Source organism: Mus pahari, chromosome X, assembly GCF_900095145.1.
Source record: "Mus pahari chromosome X, PAHARI_EIJ_v1.1, whole genome shotgun sequence".
Lineage (NCBI taxonomy): Eukaryota > Metazoa > Chordata > Mammalia > Rodentia > Muridae > Mus > Mus pahari.
This window is the reverse complement of record NC_034613.1, coordinates 7,612,061-7,618,935: the sequence shown is the minus strand read 5'-3', so window position 1 is coordinate 7,618,935 and position 6,875 is coordinate 7,612,061.

Sequence of the window (6,875 nt, the reverse complement as noted above, 5' to 3'; positions counted from 1 at the left end):
TTATTTTATTTTATTGAGCATTCACATTTAGGTTGTAAGTATAATGTCAGAACCTATACCACACTCACACACCACCACACACACACACACACACACACACACACACACACACACACACAGTGAAAGGAAAACAGAGACAGACAGACAGAGATACACAGAGAGAGGGGTGTTTTTCTTTCTTTCTTTCTTTCTTTCTTTCTTTCTTTCTTTCTTTCTTTCTTTCTTTCTTTCTTTCTTTCTTTCTTTCTTTCATAGTGGCTCCCTCAGTGAAGCCTACATATGCTCCTTCAAGAATTGGTACCATCATTACCTCCATGTGTGATTGAGTTGTCACACTGAATATGGTCAGTTCATTTCCTTTTGTTTAGACAGTGGTTACAAGTCTTTGTTCAGGCAGAGTATTAGAAATTGGTGAATTGGCAAAGGTTCATAAGATAGAGTCTGTCTCCCAATAGTGACAAACGAGCCACAGGACTGGAAAAATTATTAGGACTTGAAAAATAATTTACACCATAACCTGTAAGTCTAGATAGAATTTAGTTTTTTTTTTGATTGTGCCTATAATTAATCTGACATCCTCCTCCAAATGAGCAGAAAGCCAATTAGTTACTTTGATGTGGTCTAAATGGAAGGCATAATAGCTCTTCCTACCACCTGCCTTAAAGTCCTGCAGGAGTCTGGGTTTCAAGAACACCTTCTAAGCCAGGATCTGTGCGGAGTAAACTAAAGTACTGAAGCATACTGGGGCTGTCCACAACAAAGCAGAAAAAAACAATTATTGTACGGAGTAGAGAAACTACTCTCAAAAAGGGTGTGTTTAAATAAGACTGATTTTTTTTTTCTGGTATAAATCAGCTTTACAAAGCAAGTTGGAACTAGGAAAGCACCAGAGATTTTCAACAGCCAGAGTTCTGCTACCCAGAAGCCGGAAAGAGTAAAGAGGAAGATGAATGAGTTCCATAAGCCAGTGCTACTTCTTACATTGGGATAGTCTTGCCACTGGAGAGAATATCTAACACAGATTAGTTCAGTAGGGAAGAGAGAGATTAATGTGTCTAGGTAATGGAAACATAGACTTGAGGTCCTTCTACACAGTGACTGCATGGGCTATTGACCTATCCATAAAGATCTGATAAATGCTCTCAACATCCTGCCTGTTCTACCATAAGCCTCAGGTGAAAGATTCCTCATCCTATCACAGAGGGTTTCTAGGAAAAGTCCATGAATGCAGGACATCAGTAATGGATGAATGAGAAGTGAAGTCTACAACTACCAAAAAGTTATAGCCAGTATCTTGTCTCCCTCACCATGCTGTGCTGTGTCTCATTGACTTTCGATGATACCCTTTCTCTAAATCCACTTCCCTCTTACTGAAGCCTAGAAGGGGAAATGAGTATCAGAAGTGCACAATGGTATATCTTGTAATCCCCCCTAGTTTTCTCCCTTTGCTTCCCCTTTTTATCTTGAGAAGAAAGGGACCTCAGGTATCTCTTAACTTTTCTGAAGTAATTGTCTTTTTTGTTTTCTGCTATTATAACATACAAGGCTTAGTAATTTTAAAAAACTAAGTTAGGCCATACTTTGGGAGGCTGAAAGTCCAAGATCAAGTAGCCCTGTATGCTCAACTTATACTTAGGGCACAGCTCTTTAGCTACAGCACATTATGGAAGAGAAACAGAAAGGGAAGCAGCTATATGCAGAAAGATGTAGGTGTAATGGATGCCCTCATTCTATTACAACCTAATATCAAAATAACTACCTTACTCTGAAAAGCCAGTATTAATCCCTTCTGAGGAGAGGATAAGCCCAAGCACATAATGCTTTGAGATAAATCAAATATAACCCTCGGCAGTTGTGTTCTAGCACTAAGAAACTCATGAGTTTGCTGTCTAGTTTGGTGGGTTTCAGTTCTTTTCTACTCCTTTGAGGATAAATGTTTTAAGCTAAAAATGTGAAAGTGCTTCAAAACTACAGTGAAAGCTATTGCCTGACTTACAAAGCTGTTGCTCTTGTGCACAATCACATTCTGTGAACACGATCACACAGTCCATCCCATTTCTTATCCATTGCATGTACATGTTTGCAAGTCCATACATACAGAGAACAACTACTAAGCATTTGTGTATCATGAGTTGACTAGGAAAAAAATCATATATTCAGAAAGGCAATATAGAAAACTGCGTCAACATATGTAAAATATTGATCCCCACTAAAGTGTAACTTTTTATTTCCAGCTATATTGTGGAAATCTAAGCATTAAAGTGTAGAAGACTTCTTCTGGGCTGGGGCATCTATGTAGGGGTGGAGCACCTCCTAGTAGAGATGAAAAGGAAGTGGACAACCTAGGAGAAGGCAGAACTGTGAGGTGAATTCTATGTTTGGGAGTGTGTTTGTCAAAAAGTCTACAAATAAGAGAAAAAGATATGGTGCTTAAAGCTTTTTCTATTCTGATTATACACTTGACACTTTCACAGTTAATAAGTGGTTTTCTGGGTATGGTAGTCTCTAGCAGCAGCACATAAAGGATTTAATCTTAGGCTATGCTCAAGTTTATAGTAAAAGAGAAATAGCAATAATAGTAGCTAGTGGTATTAGTAACTACAATTGTAATAACCGCTAACACACAGCAACTTCCACATTGCAGGAATTGTTCTAAGTACTTTATATACACTAGCTCATCTAACTTTCAAAAAATAAAAACTTACAGGATGTCACTAATATGATTGTCAGGATGAGGATACCAAGACATAAAATCGTAGTGCCTTAGTCAAACAATCGATTAACTTCTTTTTCACCCCAAGTCTTGTCTCCATGGGAATTGCTTACAATTATTATGACCCAAGCAGGAAGAGCCATCACACTTAAGTAGAAGTTATCAGAAGTTCAATACTAGGTTGTATTCAGTAGCCATAGTTCCTCCAAAGAATCACAAAGGCATCACCATTAATCCTCATACCCCAAGTTCACAAAAGATTGACTGCTTAGCAATCAATAAAGATCCTTTATTCTGGGGTTGGGGATTTAGCTCAGTGGTAGAGCGCTTGCCTAGCAAGTGCAAGGCTCTGGGTTTGGTCCTCAGCTCTGGGAAAAAAAATCCTTTATTCTCTATAAACCCTGAACTAATTAGGTACTGCTTATTAGTCTGGATGTAAATGAATTGCTTTATAATATGGTGAGATGTTGTTTTACAGAAATCATCTGAGGTCCAAAGCTCTGGTCACTGACAGAGACCATGGTGAATGTATACTTTGGTGCCCCTTGTTGAAAAGATAACTATACAAAACAACTGAAGGGAAAACCTTGTTAATGTGGTTTGGGGACCCACTCATAATTGATAACAATCTCCATAAAGTCCTGAAAAGAGTCAACATCAATCAAAGAACTGACATTCCACTGGGGAGTGGTTAACTCATTTGTCACATATGTCAGTTAATTTAACCAAAGCTTTCTCCATTAACCTCTACTGAGAAGTGTAAAAGGAATACCACTCACCTAACATTTGGTGACCTAATAGCTTATTTTCTCTACTGTTGTTGTTCCCACTATCCATTTATGGTTGCTCATTGATTTGCCAGAAATCTAGAGCTAATTTTGTACATACCACAATATCAGAATGGACAAAAGGTCAGAGACACTAATATAGCAAAAGGTATATATAAATTATCTCCTGCTGTGTAACAAACCTAGTGACTTAAAAATGATTATTATTTGTTTTGTGCTTGACCCTTCAGTTTGAAAAGGGCTAGGTAGGGATATCTCCTTTGTATTTGAGGTAGCATCCAATGGGCTAGCTTACCTGGAGGCTGGAGAAAGCCTTTCAAAATGGCTTGGTTTGACTGATGACTTGATATTGTTCACTAGCAGCAGAGAGCTCTGGTTGGGCTGAGGATAGGGAATGCATTCTCTTTTCTCAGAAGCCTTCTCCACAGGGTGCCTGAGCTTCCATGTGGTTTGATGGCTTGCTTCAAATATAATAATACTAAGAAACAGGAAGTTGAAGTTGTCAGTTTCTTAGTCTGGGCCTGCGACCTTCCAGCAACACTTCCACTATTTTCTATTTGACCTGAAGCCCAAAGCCAAGTTTCAATATGGAACACAGGCCCCAGCAATGGATGGCAGAAAAGTCAAAGGTTGTTTAGATGCTCTTTTCAAATTGCCACATGGAATAATAGCAATGTTAAATTCATCATACATTTTAGTTCATAATCAGTTGTTATTTTTCTTTACAAATGAAGAGAACAGTTCAGGGAGGTGAAAAAAAATTCTCCAAGAGCACACAACCAGATAATCACAGGGTCAGACCTATATCACAGACGGGTTTTAAGTTCTGCTTTTGTTCATCTGATTGAAAAAAAAAAGTATAGTGCTCAAATTACTCTGGCAAAGCCATCCACTGACATTCTGAAGATAGCTCTTCAACAATTGCAGCTAATTAGTTGCGGGTAGATAAATTCCTTAAAGATACAAGTCACTTAGCACTATCTTAGGCCATTGACATTGGCTAATGTTGTAATAATATGACCATAGAATAGCCATAAAAAATAATGACACATTGATTAACTTTCAACAGGCATCAGAATGTGCAGAGAATACAGAAATGAACAAGAAACAGGTCTTGCCCTCCCAAAGTGTATAGACTTATGGAAGCTACAGGCAATTAAACAAGAGAGTATAATACACTCGCAATGTAAGGGATGTTTCTATTGTTATGAAAGCACACAGAAGGGAAAGTAAATCTTTGCTTGGAGACCTAGAAATGTTTCCTAAATAATATGATATGGAAACTGAAACTGGAAGGTTATGGAGGATAAAAGGATTAGAATACTTCAGAAAAAGGGGAAACATTTATAAAGATATATTGAGAATGAGATGAAAATTGTTTAAGAGATTGAGTAGATTCAAACTATCACAGTGTCTGGTGCAGAGCAGATTCTCAATAGGTTCCAAATTGGATTTAAATTTCACAAATGATTCCATGGTAGTATTTATTTACATGGGAAACATCATCCTCACTTAATTCTTTCACAGATGTGAGTCAATACTGGACTGTTGGTGTAAAAAAATTGCATGGAGATATGGTTATGATTGAGCCACCTATGTGATAAACATACAATGTCACATGTTGTCTAGGATCATGGATTAAGGATAACTTCAAAAAGCATGATATCTTGCTGCTTCCACTAATGCTAAGGTTATTTCTCTCCGTTTCTAAGGGCTTAATGGATCCTGGAAAGGGTATAGGCAAATACTCTCACGCAATTCTGCAATCTCTGTTGTCAGAATAGAGTAAATGTTTCTCTTTCTTGCAGTAATTACTAATTATAAACCCACAGCTATAGCTCTCTTGTGGCTTTCATTTTCTCTAGCAGCCTTTGTCCTTTCTGAACCCTTCAAGAGTGCTTCTTTGGAGTCTCAGCTGACTTTACAATCTTCTCAAGCGGTTTTCCATAATTACTACTAAGGACTGCAAAAAACAAAAACAAAAACTCCCACCACTATCACCCCCACCAACAAGAAAATACAAACAAACAAAAATATATATTTGACTTCAAGAGGAAAACTTCCACCATTACATAATACCCATTTTTTTCACTACCTGCATCAACACATTTAACATATACTTCTCAATCCTGATCTTCATTTTACCACTACAAATATTTGAATAAATTATGGAGAAGACACTGATATATAAGGATCTGAACGTTGAAAAGACACCAATTGTGAACATCTTAAAGATTAAACACTCTCAAGAAAAAATACATAGCAATGTAAGAACAAATTGATGGATTCTTATATAGAAAGGTTTAGTATCAAAAGTATTTCAGAGTTTGGATTTTTTCAGATTAATTTTTAAAAAAATGCTTATCATATTTATTTATATTTATTTATTCATTTGTGTCACATGCCCACATTTGTTCATATCGTGGGGATGTCAGAGGACAACTTTCAGGAGTCACTTTTCTCCCATCATATGGGTCTTCAGATTGAACTCATGTCGTCAGGCTTGCAAACTAATGCCTTTATCTTCAGAGTCATCTCACTGGCTTCACAGAATGCTTTTAGTACATTTGCTATCTATGAAAATTTTCTACTTATGCTGTCATGTTAGTGATTATGTCGTGTTAGTTTTGGATTTTTGCATTTTTCTAATTTCTAGGGATATGGGACACTTTCAGAAACATTTCTTAGCTATTTTCATTTCTTATTTTGAGAAATCTCTGTCCAGATCCACATCTCATTTTTTTCAGTTTTTGGATATTTAAACTTAAATTATATAATTAAAAATATGTGGTTTCTCCCCCTTTTAATTCTCTTTCCATGTTCCACCACCTCTCTCCTCAAACTTATAGCCTCAGTTTTGCTATTGTTAAAATGTGTGTACCTGTTTATGTGTGTGTGTGGGTCCGCACATACACATAAATACTTAAATAAAACCTGATGAGTCTGTATTATACTGTTTATGTGTATATGATTTCAAGTGGCCACATGATATTGGATAACTGAATAAGGGGCTTTTTCCTGGAGGAAAACAGTGCTTAACTATGGAATTTCTCAAACAAAACAAAAACAAAAACAAGAGGAACATTTTATATTTTGAAGCATTGTAGACATTGGTTTCTAATTAGTGGTTCTCAGCCAATAATGGCTATGTGCTCTAAAAAGCAAAGTGTCATATCTACCCTGGAAGTTCAGTTTCCAGCAAAACAAAACAAAACGAAACAAAAAAAGCATAAAAACAATAAAACAAAACACTCTAACATTTTGTTTTTGACAGAAATAGTATTTGACTTGAAAATTTAAAAGGTGATCTTTGCTCCTATGCACTGCCGGGGAGAGGGAAGATTGGAGAGGCATCACAGCTTCTGGGAAGGATC